A 15,304-nucleotide genomic window follows, 5' to 3' on the forward strand; every position below is an offset into this window, starting at 1 on the left:
CATATGTATATAACAAATTCAAGTAATTTGATTTGGATGAGCTAAAAATTCATTTCATTGGTGCTTTAAAAGAAAATACATGTATATGTCAAACACCTGTGATATCAGTGTTTAAGGAATTCCCTTCTACCTTTGCAGGCTGGTATCTCTCCATAACTTAGTAGATGAATCACAGAGAACTGCCTGAAGTTTGGAGGGGCTTAGGGGACTTGCTCATGGCCACAATGACAAGACACCTTCCTATTTCTAGAAAATATTACCCACAAAGAAGATTTGAATTTATCTGAACTGATGCTTATATTAGGAGTTTATTTATAAATTAAATAGCATAACATTTACATGGGAAAGATTGCTTCAACTCACTAATAATAGAAATGTAAATCAAGGGAATTCTGATGTTTCACCTCATATCTGGCAAACAGGAAAACATAAAAAAAAGTCAAAAAAAGAAAAAGCTGGAGGAGCTGTGGTTTTATGGGCTGTTTATAGAGTTGCAAACTGGTCCAACAACTACAGAAAGCAATTTAGAGTTAGGCTAAATAAAAAAACAAAGAGTGACAAATGACCACCCTCTTTGAATCAGAGATCCTACAACAAGACCGATATCCCAAAGAGGTTAAAGACAGAAGGAAAGGCTCTTTCTAATACAAAAAATATCCACAGCATCTTTTTTTGTGGTAGAAAATAACTAGAACAAAATATGTGCCTGTTGTTCAGGGAATAGCTAAATAAAATACAGGGTATGAGTATAATGGGATGTTACTGTGCCTTAAAAGAAACAAAGAAAATGAAGAACTCAGAGAATCATGGGAAGATTCACATAAACTGATTCATCCTGAAGAAAGGAGAACCAGAGCAGAGCCAGGAAAACAATATACACCCTGATAACAATACCATAAACAGTACACACAGTGACGACAACAATGTCAACAAAAGGTCTCTCCCTCCTTTCCCTGGACAGAGATTTTCACTTGGGGCCCCCGGGGTGCACAATGCTATGAGCACCATGCTGTCAGAGACTAGTGATGTGATGGCTGGCTTTGCTGAATTGCTTTTTCCTTTTTCAGTCTTTTTCTTTTCTTTTCTTTTTTACAAGGAACAACGCGTGAGGAAGGAGAAGGGGCATATTTGGCAATTATGGGATGTTATAAACCAAAAGTCATCCATCTTTTCTACAAAAGAAAAGTGATTACTATAATCACTCTGTTACCCACACACAGCTTTTCATTTCTACTGGAAAAAAAATATCCAAGGGACCAAAGTCATTTCAGTGTTCAGGAATGGCTAACATTTACATATCACTTTAAGGTTTGCAAAGTGCTTTACAAATATCTCATTCAATCCTCAAAATAACCCTGGGAAGTTGTTGTAATAAAAATTATCCTTATTTTACAGATGAGAAAACTGAGGCAAATAGGGGTGAAGTGCCTTGTGCAGGGTCACACAGCCAGTAAGAATCCAAGAAAAGACTTGAATTCAGGTCTTCCTGACTCCAATTCACAACATTGCACCCACTTAGCAATTAGCACTAACACAATCTGATTGGGGAAGCTGGTGGCACAGAGGACAGATACTTCTTTTCCCTTCCCCTCTCCCTTACAGACATTTCAACAGTAAAATACTGTTTTCATAAAGTATAGTAGGAATATTTTTGTAAGACTAATGCGATATATAAGAAAACAACGGGATGGCAATATGTATCTCAAACCTAAAGAGATATGTGCTTTTTCCCCAGTGGTTCAATCTGGGCCAACAGAGGTACTATCAAGAAAGCTAACAGCCAGCTTATAAACTGTAAATAGCCATGAAAGAGAATGCTCACTGATCTTTTGGGATAAACAGGAACACTGACTGCGGCTGGACAGACGGAGGAAAAACTGCCCATGGGAAACAGAAACTCTATTACTTATGCCATTTAAATAATACAAGACAAGAAAGTAGCAAAGGGAACTAAAACATGCCCTGTGGAAAAGCTCAGTACGGTTTCAGAAGTATGGTAAAGATAACCTAAAGACAATCATCTTTTTCAAAGCATATCCATAAACTGGCTTCCAAATGTGAAAACAAGTGGAGGAGAGAGGCAAAGACCAGGGAGATGGTGCTGGGAGCAAAACTCGGTAAGAACGGAAAAGAGTGGCTTTCAAAATTGCTCATTCAAACATGGTTGCCCCTCTCCAGTAACAGAAAAGGGTCAATTTTCAGATGGCTACAGATAAGATGAACAGACTAGTTAATGGGTTTCATAACCTGTTTGATGTCTACCAGTAGTTTTCAGTCTTTAAAATAGTTAAGATTAACAGCCAGATAAGCATTTTAATACTCCTTTTATAGTTGTGTTAGGAGCAAAAATGATCATATACACAAACACATAATATATCTACGTCTATATCCACCTCTCTCTCTCTTGCCTTATTTTCTAAGATTGCCTAATTTTCTTTCTGAATGGTTTTCTTGTTGTTCATCATACTATTACAGTGTGTTCTGAATATTTGGTAATTTCACTCTGTACATGACAATCTGGACGTCCTACTTTCCCAAGCAATTCTCCACTGATTGACATAAGAAGGGTGGCATGAAATAATTAGTTTACTTTTTGTTTTTAGGATAATATCGTTTCCTACCAGCGTTCACATGATTGGAAAACAAACAATGCCAAACCCAATACTACGGAACCGTCGAGGATGCCAATCCTCTGTCATGTGCAGTCTATTAAAGTGAAGACCGAATAGAAGACTTTGTTTTTTTACTTCAAAAGACCCAGCCCCATCACAAATAACAAACTGGAAATAAGTCTTTTGGCTCAAGTGCATGGAAACTTAGACTATCTGGGCTGTCTTCAATTGTCCCCATTGCAAGTACGTTTTCCTTTAAACGTATGAAATTAAGACACCATATCAAGTACATATATGTTGTATATAAAAACATGCATATGGGCAAAATCATCCACAGGATCTGATTCAGAAATCCATGACATCAGACAATCTATAATTTATATGGTAGAAAATGTAATTTTCAAATCAGAAAAAACTAACCTTGCTATTAATGACATCATCTATGTTTAGTCTTACTGCAGTCTATGTTTACTCCAGCAATTTCACAATCCAGAGAAGGCATTAAATTAATAAGACTCTTCTACTGCATGCATCTCTCTAACATTCAAGCTGGTTATTGTCTAACCTTCTTTGTGTCAAAAAAAAATATAGTTTTATTTTAAAATTTAATTTTCTACCTGGAAGTTACTTAACTATTAATTTAAGTGAATCTAAAAGTTTCTGAAAGCTTTATCTACTAAAAATTATAACAAGTTTTCTTTTTAAAAATTATCAACATAAGCTACTGTAAAGAAAACACACCCCTAAATAGGCATTAAACTCTGAATGCTTTACATCTCCCCAAACTTCCTTCTGGAATTGTAAAATACACACAAAAATCCTTCAGAGCTGTAATCTGTACTGGTTCCTTTCCAGCCAATATTTCATATAAAACTTTCCCATACATCAACACAGCAGATGCACCACGCATCATTTTTCATAGCTATTCAGAACTCCACCATCTTTACCATTTGCTCAGCCTTTTTCTTTTTTAATAACTATACCTTGAGGTTGTTTACAATGACTATTATAAGTAATGCTGCCGTAAACATCTTAGCATCCATCTTTGGGGTTATTTTCACTAGTTATACTCCACAAAGGGAAGCATTCAACAAAAAGTTCTGAACACTCTCACAACCATCATGGACAGGCAAAGAACTCTCCTGAGAAGCTGAATCATTTTGTTGTGCCGCTAAACAAGGCAGAAACATGACAGAAGCCGGGGCTGCTGTGGATACAGCTCTGGATCCGCAAAGACTTGAGTTCAAATCCAGCCTCAGACACTTACTAGCTGTGTGACCCTGGGCAAGTCTTTTAATCTCCGTTTTCCTCACTGTCAGAAGGAGATAATAAGAGCACCTACTTGGAACGGTTTTTGTGAAGAACAAACCAGATCATATTTGTAAAAGCACCTAGCACAGCGCCTGGCACGTAGCAGGTGCTACATAAGTGCTAATCCCTTTCCTGATCCTTGTTTCCCATAACTATCACCACTGGGCTTTAACATTTAATTTTCTGTCAGTATTTGTGGAAGGAAGGCCTGCAGTGATAGGACAAGAATGGCAAAGTATCACTCACCTTTGCCAGATTAACAGGTGTCTAAGTGAACAAGAGGTGTTTAGATCAGAACTGGTGATTTAAAATGCCATGAATACAAGTAGAAAACGTGATCCAGTTATCAGTTCTATCACACTAAGGCTTCTGAGATCCTGGCAACACACGAAGTAGGACACAAAATAGTGGGGGGCTGGGGAGGAAAAGGGCAGGAAAGCTAAGCTAGATCTCAATCAACTCGAGACCCTTCTCTGCAGCTGTGAAAAAGCATCTCAGGCCAAGGTGAGGCACTCAGTGCTCATGGATTCCCCATTGACTGAAGCTCTTCAGGCAAGGTCAAGTGGACCATTTGGTAGGTTAACGTGGGTCAAAAGAGGTCACTGAAGTCCTTGCAAATCTGAATTTCTGGGATCCTGTGATTCCCACCAAAAAACAAAATAAAACAAACAAAATCAAAGGGTAACATTTACCAAGCCACTTCTTTGGTTCTATTGGAGGGGGTAAACCAAAATCAGTTTCCCAGGTCATGAAACAAAATTTTATTTAGCCATTTGGGCCTTCATTCAAAACATGTGTGATGTTATTTTAGACCAGGGATGCTTAACTTGGAGACTGTGAATTTGCGGGTTTTTTTAAAAAAATACTTCAATAATTATAATTCAGTATAATTGGTTTCCTTTTAGTTTTCTGTATTTCATTCTCTGCACTTAAGAACATGACTCCAAGAAGGGGTCCATAGATTATACCAGACTGCCACAGGGGCCCAGGACACAAGAAAAGGTTAAGAATGCTTGTTTTAGACAAATTTCTATTATACTCATCAGTCCTGAAGGAATGAATGGGAGGCAACAGTAGTATGAGGCTGAAAGGGATCTGGATTACACTCAGTCTCACCTTCACCATCTAATCATCAGCCTCCTTAGCCCAGCTCACTCCTCTTCTGGGTGAATCACATACAATGTTTCTGACATCCTGGCCACAAGAGATGCTTCCCTGTTTCCATACGGGCGCTGTATTTTTCTGCCTTTCTTCATACCCTTGTCCTTCCCTAAGCAGAATTCCTCCCCAAACTTTATTACTCAGATTCTCACTATTGTCTGGAGACTTTGCCTGATGCCCTTTGCCACCCTGAGAGGATAACTCCTTTGTGCACTTGCCAAATATTATTTTGTATTATAATTCTATGAATACAAATCATATCTTCCAATGAAGACTGTAAGTTACATGCCTTTTCTAAATTCTGACTCTCTCTCATGACCTAGCAGAGCATTTTGGTCAGAGAAGGCACTTAATGCTGTTCTTGTGAGTTGAACTCATATTTACATACAAATATTTGCAAGGTATTTAAGCTTGTGAGAGTTTACAGCTAGAAAATGTGTATGGTCCAAATATTTAAAGACTATCTCTCCAAGTAACTGCTTTAAACCAAGTTTATCTCACTTCAGATAAAATGGACCAATTTCTGGAAGATCACAGGAAATAGAAATCGATGCTGTGCTAGAACAGGTGGGAAGAGAATCTTGATTTTTAGTTACGAAGGGACACAAATGGAGCAATTCATTACTACCATATTGGTTTAATATATACTTTCTTTTAAAACAAATATCCCAGAAAAGTTTCATAGGCAATATCCCATAGTTTCACAGGCAATCCTTTTTTTTGTTTGTTCTTTCTACAAAATGAAATGCCTATGCATGTTGATGATTAAGATTGTAATAAAAAATTATATTTCTAAAGAAGTTGCACAGACCTGATACACCCTCTGTCAGCATCTGTCTCTCCACAAACTCCTGTAACCTTCCTGCTGACCCCTACTACCATCCTCTTCAAACTGCTCTTCCACAAGTTAGAGCTCCTCAGCACAAAATTCAAATGATCTTTTATCTATCTGTACCCCACCCCCACCAAATTCCCCAGGACCTCTCTGGTACTTAAGACATTGTTGATCACTCCTTCCTACTGGGTCCAGTCTTCTCCCTTGGATTCAAATATGTCCTGAGAAACACATTTCATCCTCATTGCTTCAATCAACTATCACCACTACACAGATGGCTTCCACAATTCCACCAGCTGCCTTCAAGATATCTCTCCTTGGGGATCTTATTGCTATCTCCAACTCAGCACCAGTATAAACCTGAATTTATCATCTTTTCCCCCAAACCTGTTCCTCCCTATAATATAGGTCTTCTACTTTTTGAAACACTGGTTTTATATTTTAAAGTATTTTATTTTTTTCCAATTACACGTAAAGATAGTTTTTAACATTCATTTTTATAAGATTTTGAGTTCCAAATTTTTCTCCTTCCCCCTCTCTCCTACCTAAGACAGCAAGTAATCTGATGCAGCTTATATATATACAATCATGTTTAACATATTATTGCATTAGTCATGTTGTGAAAGAAGAATTTGAACAAAAGGGAAAAACCAGGAGAAAGAAAAAACAGTGAAAATAGCATTCTTCAGTCTGAATTCGGACTCTGTAATTTTTCCTCTGGATACGGATCATATTTTCCATCGTGAGTCTTTTGAAATTCTCTTTGATCACTGTGCTGCTGAGAAGAGCTACGTCTGTCATAGCTGATCATCACAAAATGTCGCTGTTACTGTTACAGTGTTCTCCAGGTTGGCTCACTTCACTCAGCATCAGTTCATGGAAGTCTTTCCGGGTTTTCCCCAAATCTACTCACTCATCACTTCTCATAGCACCACAGTATCACATTACATTCACATATCATAACTTGTTCAGCTATTCCCCAACTGATGGGCACCCTCTCAATTTCCAATTCTTTGCCACCACAGAAAGAGCTGTTGTAAATATTTTTGTCCATGTGGTTTCTTTTTCCATTTTGATCTCTACAGCATATAGATCTAGCAGTGGTATTGCTGGGTCAAACCAAATTGCTTTCCAAAATGGTTAGATCAGTTCACAACTCTACCAACAATGCATTAGTGTTCTAATTTTCCTATATCTTCTCCAATATTTATTATTTTCCTTTTCTGTCATATTAAACAATCTGACAGGTGTGAGGTGGTATCTCAGAGTTGTTTGGGTTTACATTTCTCTAATCAATAATGATTTAGAGCATTTTTTCATGACTATAGAGAGCTTTAATTTCTTTATCTGAAAACTGCCTGTTCATACCCTTTGACCATTTATCAACTGGGGAATGACTTATATTCTTATAAATTTGACTCAGTTCTCTATATATTCTAGAAATGCCTTTATCAGAGACACTGGTTATAAAAATTGTTTCCCAGCTTTTTGCTTCCCTTCTAATCTTGGTTGCATTGACTTTGTGCAAAAGCTTTTTAATTTTATGTAATCCAAATTATCCATTTTACATTTTATTATGTTCTCTATCTCTTATTTGGCCATAAATTCTTCTCTTATCCATAGATCTGATAAACCATTCCTTGCTCTCCTAATTTGCTTATGGTTTTACCCTTTATGTCCAAATCATGTACCCATTTTGACCTTATCTTGGTATACGGTGTGAGTTTTGGTCTATGGCTACTTTGTGCCTGTTTTCTAACTTTCCCAGAAGTTTTTGTCAAATAGTGAGTTCTTATCCCAGAAGCTGGAGTCTTTGGGTTTACCAAGTAGTATATTACTATAGTCATCGACTACTATGTCTTATGTACCTAATCTATGTCACTGTTCCAATGCTCTATTTCTTAGCCAGTACCAAATAGTTCTGACGATTGCTCCTTTATAATGTAGTTTTAGATCTGGTAGGGCTAAGCCACTTTCCTTTGCATTTTTTTCATTAATTCACTTAACATTCTTGAACTTCTGTTCTTCCAGATGAATTTTATTACTTTTTCTAGCTCTATAAAATAATTTTTTGATAGTTTGATTGGTATGGCACTGAATAAGCAAATTAATTTAGGTTCAACTGTCAATTTTATTGTATTAGCTCAGCCTATCCATGAGCAATTGATATTTTTCCAATTATTAAGATCCAATTTTATCTGTGTGAAAAGTATTTTGTAATTGTGTTCATAAAGTTGCTGGGTTTGTCTCGACAGGTAGACTCCCAGATTTTTTTTACACTGTCTATAGTTATTTTAAATGGAATTTCTCTATCTCTTGTTGTTGGGCTTTATTGGTAATTTACAGAAATGCTGATGACTTATGTGAGTTTATTTTACGTCCTACAACTTAAGTTGTTTATTATTTCAAGTAATTTTTGAGATGATTCTCTTAGCATATTGTCACATTATCTGCAAAGTGATAGTTTTGTTTCCTCATTGCCTATTGTAATTCCTTCAATTTCTTTTTTCTCTCTCACTGCTAAAACTAATGTGTAGTACAACATTAAATAATAGAGGGGATAATGGGCATCCTTGTTTCAACTTCTGATTCTACTGGGAAAGCTTCCACCTTATTTCCATTACATATAATGCTTGCTGATGGTTTTAGATGGACACTATTTATCATTTTAAGGAAAATTCCATTTATTCTTATGCTGTCTACTGTTTTTAATAGGAATGGATGCTGTATTTTGTAAAAATAAAAAAAAAAGCTTTTTTACTGCATCTATTGAGATAATCATACGATTTCTCTTAGTTTTGTTATTGAAATTGTCAATTATGCTGATAGTTTTCCATATACTGAACCAGGTCTGCATTCCTAGTATAAATCCCACCTGGTCACAATGTATCATCCTCATGATTAATTGCTGTAATTTCTCTGCTAATATTTTATTTAAAAATTTTGCATAATATTCATTAGATAAATTGGTCCGTAATTTTCTTTCTCTGTTTTGGCTCTTCTTGGTTAGGTATCAGCACCATATTTGCATCATAAAAGGAAGTTGATAGGACTCTGCTTATTTCCCAAACAGTATATACAATATTGGAATTATTCTTTAAATATTTGGTAAGATTCACATCCATCTGGCCCTGGAAATTTCTTCCTAGGGAGTTCATTGATGGCTTGTTCAATTATTTTTTCTAAAATACAGTTATTTATTTTCTCTTCTGTTAATTTGAGCAATGTGTATTTTTGCAAATATTCATCCATTTCCCTTAGAATGTCAGATTTACTGACATACAGTTGGGCAAAAGTGCTCCTAATTACTGCTTTAATTTCCTCTTCGTTGGTCATGAATTCACCCTTTTCATTTTTGATCCTGGTAACATGGTTTTCTTCTTTTTTAAAATCAAATTAATCAAAGGTTTATCTATTTTTTTCCGTAAAATCAGTTCTTGGTTTCATTAGTACAATAGTTTTCTTACTTTCAATTTGCTTTATCTCTCCTTTGATTTTCAGGATGTATAATTTGGTATTTAATTGGGGATTTTTAATTTGTTCTTTTTCTAGTTTTTTTTAGTTGCATGTCCAATTAACTGATCTGCTCTTTCTCTACTTTATTCATGTAAGCAATCAGAGATATAAAATTTCTCCTAAAAAGTGCTTTAGCTGCATCCCATAAATATTGTTAGGTTGTCTCATTATTGTAATTCTCTTTGATGAATTTACTGATTGTTTATATGATTTGCTATTTGACCCCCCCCCCCCCCATTCTTCAGGATTAGATTATGTAGTTTCCAATTAATTTTTTAACATATCTTTCCATGGCCCTTGATTATACATAATTTTTACTGCATCATGATCTGAAAAGGTTGCATTTAATATTTCTGCCTTTCTGCATTTGATTGTGGGGAGTTTTATGCCCTACTACATGGTTAATTTTTGTGTAGGCGCCATGTACTATTGAGAAGAAGGAACATTCCTTTCTATCCAAATCCCATTTTCTCCAGAGGCCTATCATATCTAACTTTTCTAAAATTCTATTCACCTCCTTAACTGCTCTCTTATTTTGCAGGTAGATTTATTGAGCTCTGAGAGGGGGAGATAGAAGTCCTCCACTAGTAGAGTTTTACTATTTCTTCCTGTATTCCACTTAACTTCTCCTCTAAGAATTTGGATGCTATACCACTTCGTGCATATATGTTTAGTATTTATATTACTTCACTGTCTATGGAACCTTTTAGTAAGATGTAATTTCCTTAATTATCTTTTTTAATTAAGTCTATTTTTGTTTTTGCTTTGCCTAAGATCGAGACTGCTATTCCTGCTTTTTATACTTCAGATGAAGCATAAATACGTTCTGCTTCAACCTTTTATCCTTACTTTGTGTGTATCTCTGTTTCAAATGTGCTTTCCGTAAACCATATATTGTAGGATTATAGTTTTTAATCCACTCTGCTTTCCACTTCCATTTTATGGAAGAATTAATCCCATTCATAGTTATGATTACTGTGTCTTTTCTCACCATCTTATTTTCCCCACTGTTTATACTGTTTTCTTTTTCACTCTTTTCCTCCTTACCATGTTTCGCTTCTGATCACCGCCTCTCAACCTGTCCTCCTTTCTATCTATTGCCTTCCCCCTTTTCTTTCCCCTTTTCTCTCCTACTTTCCTACAGGGAAAGATAACTTTTTATACCCAAATGAAAGTATACATTATTCCCTCTTTGAGACAAATCTGATGATAGTAAGGTTCAAACAATGCTCATCCCCTCCCTTTTTTCCCTCTACTGAAAGTCTTGTGTGCCTCTTCATGTGAAGTAATTTACCCACTATGCCTCCCCCTTTACTCCCAGTACAATCCTTTTCTCCACTCCTTATTTTTTTATATCATCACATCAAAGTCAACATATACCGATACCCTCTGTCTATGTATACTCCTTCCTGCCATAATAGAGATAACAGTTCTCAAAAGTTATAAGTATTATCTTTCTGTTTAGGGATGTAAACAGCTTAACCTTATTGAAAGACAAGCTGGTTTTTCTTTTTTTACTCCTGTTTACCTTCTTATGCTTTTCTTGGGTATCATACTTGAAGACGGAATTTTTTGTTCAGCTCTGGTCTTTTCATTAGGAAAGTTTGAAAGTCTCCTACTTCATTGAATGTCGATTTTTTCCCCTGAAAGATTATGCTCAGTTTTGCTGGGTAGTTGATTCTTGGTTGTAATCTAGGTTATTGTCCCAAAATCTTCCAAACCCTCCAATCCTTTAATACTGAAGATGCCAAATCCTGTATAATCCTGACTGTGGCTGCTTCATATCTGAACTATTTCTTTCTGGCTGCTTGCAGTATTTTCTCCTTGAACTGATAATTCAGAAATTTAGCTGCAATATGACCTGGAGCTTTCATTTTGGGATCTCTTTCAGGAGGTGATTGTTGTATTTTTTCAATTACTATTTTACCCTCTGGTTTTAAGATATTAGGAATTTTCCTAGATAATATCTTGAAAGATGATGTCCAGGTTCTTTTTATGATCATGGCTTTCAGGTGAGTCCAATAATTGTTACATTTCCTGGATCTATTATCCAGGTCAGTTATTTTTCCAATGATGTATTTAACATTTTCTTCATTTTTTTAAAATTTTGTTTGATTGATTTTTGGTGTCTCATAGAGTCATTAGATTTCGCTTGCCCAATTCTAATTTTTAAGGAATTATTTTCTTCAGTTAGTTTTTGTACCTCCTTTTTCATTTGGACAGTTCTACTTTTTAAGGAGTTTTCTCTAGTGGACTTTCTTTCCTGCCATTTGGCCAAATGTATTTTTTTAAGGAGTTGTTTTTTTGAGTAAACTTTTGTCGTTCCTTTTCCAAGCTGTAGACTTTTTTGCTTTTCATAATTCTGCTGCATAACCCTCACTTCTTTTCCCAATTTTTCTTCTATGTCTCTTATTTGATTTTTAAAATTCTTTTTGAGCTCTTCCAAGAAGGCTTTTTGATCTTGAGACTACTTCACCTTCCTTTTTGATGCTTCACATGTAGGCATTTTGACATTATTGTCCTCTCCCGAGTTTGTGTTTTGATCTTTCTGTCATGATAGTAGTAGTAGTTTTCTATGATCAGGGTTCTTTTCTGTTTTTTACAATTTTTTAAAAATTATTATTAATTTATTTTTTTTTCAGTTTTCTACAATCACTTCCATAAGTCTTAGATTTTCTCCCCACTCCCTTGTCAAGACAGCATGCAATCTTACATGTGTTCTACATATACATTCTTATTAAACACATTTTTATATTAGTCATGTTGCAGAGAAAAATTAAAAGGAATGGGAGAAACCATGAGAAATACCCAACAAAACACAACCCAACACAAGAGAAAATATTCTGCTTCATTCTGTGTTCCAATCCCATAGTTCTCTGGATGTGGATGGCATTTTGCCTTAAGAGTCCTTTGGGAATGTTTGAGGTCCCTGCATTGCTGTGAAGGGCTAAGTCTACCAGAAAAATTCCTTGCACACTGTGTTTGTTACTGTGTACAATGATCTCCCAGTTCTGCTCTCACTTCAGGATCAGTTCACATAAGTCCTTCCAGGCCTCTCTGAAGTCTTCCTGTTCATAATTTCTTACAGCATAATAATATTCCATTACATTCATATACCAAAACTTATTCAGTCATTCCCCAACCAACGGCATCCCCTTGATTTCCAGTTCTTGGACACCACAACAAGTGCTGTTATAAATATTTTTGTACATGTGGGACCCTTTCCCATTTTTATGATCTCTTTGGGACACAGTCCTAGAAGTGATATTGGTGGGTCAAAGGGTATGCACATTTTTGTAGCCCTTTGGGCATAGTTCTAAATTGCTCTCTAGAATGGTTGGATAAGCTCACTGTTCCACAAACAAGTTCCAACTCTCCCACATCTTCTCCAACATTTATCATCTTCCTGTTTTGTCATGTTAGCCAATCTGACGGGTATGATATGGTACCTCAGAGTTGTTTTGATTTGCATCTCTCTAATCAACAGTGATTTAGAGCATTTTTTTCATATAACTATAGATAGCTTAAATTTCTTTCTCTGAAAACTGCCTTTTCATATCCTTTGACCATTTATCAATTAGGGAATGACTTGTATTCTTGTACATTTGACTCAGTTTTCTATATATTTTAGAAATGAGGCCTTTATCACAGACATTAGTTATAAAAATTCTTTCCCAGTTTTCTGCTTCCCTCCTAATCTTGATTTCAGTGGGTTTGTGTGGGCAAACTTTTCAATTTAATGTAACCAAAATTATCCATTTTGCACTTCATAATGTTTTCTATTTCTTGGTTAGTCAAAAATTTATCCATTCTCCATAAATGTGACAAATACACTATTCCTTGCTCCACTGATTTGTTTATAGTATCAATCTTTATACCTAGATCATGTACCCATTCGGACTTCGTTCTTGTGTACAATGTCAGGCATTGGTCTATGCTCAGCTTCTGCCACATTGTTATCTAGTTTTCCCAACAATTTTTCTCAAATAGTGAGTTCTTATCCCAGAAGATGGGGTCCTTGGGTTTATCAAACAGTAGATTGCTATATTCATTAACTACTGTGTCTTAAGTAGCGAACCTATTCCACTGGTTTACCCCTCTGTTTCTTAGCCAGTACCAAGTGGTTTTGATACTTGCTGCTTTGTAATACAATTTGAGATCTGGTAGGGCTAGGCCACCTTCCCTAGCATTTCTTTTCCCTTGATATTCCCTTGATATTCTGGATCCTTTGTTCTTCCAGATGAATTTTAATATTATTTTTTCTAGCTCTAGAAATAATTATCTGATAGTCTGATTGGTATGGCACTGAATAAGTAAATTAATTTAGGTAGAATTGTCATTTTTATCATATTGGCTCAGCCTACCCACAAGTAACTGATGTTTTTCCACTTACTTAGATCTGACTTCATATGTGTGAAAAGTGTTTTGTAATTGTGTTCATATAGTCCCTGGGTTTGTTTTGGCAGGCAGACTCCTAGATATTTTATAGTGTCTACTGTAGCTTTAAATGGGATTTCTCTTTCTATCTCTTGCTGCTGGGCTTTGTTAGCAATATACAGAAATGCAGATGATTTATGTGAATTTATTTTGTAACCTGCAACTTTGCTAAAGCTGTTTATTATTTCAAGTAATTTTTTTACTTGATTCTCTGGGATTCTCTATCATCATATCATCTGCAAAGAGTGATAACTTGGTTTCTTCTTTGCCTAGTCTAACTACTTCAATTTCTTTTTCTTCTCTTATTGCTACACCTAACATTTCTAGTACCATATTGAATAACAGTGGTAATAATGGACAACTTTGTTTCACCCTTGATCTTATTAGAAATGCATCTAGTTTATCCCATTGTATATAATGCTTGCTGAAGGTTTTAGGTAGATACTGCTTATTATTTTATGGAAAGTTTCATTTATTCCTATGCTCTCCAGTGTTTTCAGTAGGAATGGATGTTGTATTTTTTCTAAAGATTTTTCTGCACCTATTAAGATAATCATGTGGTTTCTGTTAGTTTTGTTGTTGATATGATCAACAATGCTAATAGTTTTCCTAATATTGAACCAGCCCTGCATTCCTGGTATGAATCTTATCTGATCATAATGTATTATTCTTGTGATAAGTTGCTGTATTCTTTTTGCTAATACCTTATTTAAAATTTTTGCATCTATATTCATTAGAGAAATTGGTCTATAATTTTCTGTCTCTGTTTTGGCTCTTCCTGGTTTAGGTATCAGAACCATATTTGCATCATAAAAAGAATTTGGTAGAACTCCTTCTTCCCCAGTTTTCCCATATAGTATTGCAATTAACTGTTCTTTAAATGTTTGATAGAATTCACTTGCAAATCCATCTGGCCCTGGAGACTGTTTCCTAGGGAGATCATTGATGGCTTGTTCAATTTCTTTTTCTGAGATGGGGTAATTTCAGTATGCAACTTCCTCTTCTGTTAATCTGGGCAATTTATATTTTTTAACATAATCATCCATCTCATTTAGATTGTCAAATGTTTGGGCAAAACAGTTGGGCAAAGTAATTTCTAATTATTGCTTTAATTTCCTCCTCATTGGTGGTTAGTTTACCCTTTTCTTTTTTGATATTGGTAATTTGGTTTTCTTCTTTCTTTTTTTAATCCAACTGACCAAAGGTTTATCAATTTTATTGCTTTTTCCATAGAACCAACTCTTAGTTTTTTTTTATTAGTTCAATAGTTTTCTTAATTTCAATTTTATTAATCTCTCATTTGGTTTTCAGTATTTCTAATTTGGTATTTACTTGGGGATTTTCAGTTTGTTTTTTTTCTGGCTTTTTCAGCTGCATGCCCAATTCATTGATCTCTCTATTTTATTCATGTAGGCATTCAAAGGTATAAAAC

General features: G+C 35.3%; 1 protein-coding gene across 6 annotated transcripts in view; it reads right to left on the reverse strand.

The window, feature by feature from the left end:
• The window catches only part of SLC25A26 (solute carrier family 25 member 26), a 189,340-nt gene that overhangs the window by 36,466 nt on the left and 137,570 nt on the right, over nt 1-15,304 (reverse strand). The window lies entirely within an intron of this gene.

This window comes from Notamacropus eugenii, chromosome 3 (assembly GCF_028372415.1).
Source record: "Notamacropus eugenii isolate mMacEug1 chromosome 3, mMacEug1.pri_v2, whole genome shotgun sequence".
In the NCBI taxonomy this organism is placed as follows: Eukaryota; Metazoa; Chordata; class Mammalia; order Diprotodontia; family Macropodidae; genus Notamacropus; species Notamacropus eugenii.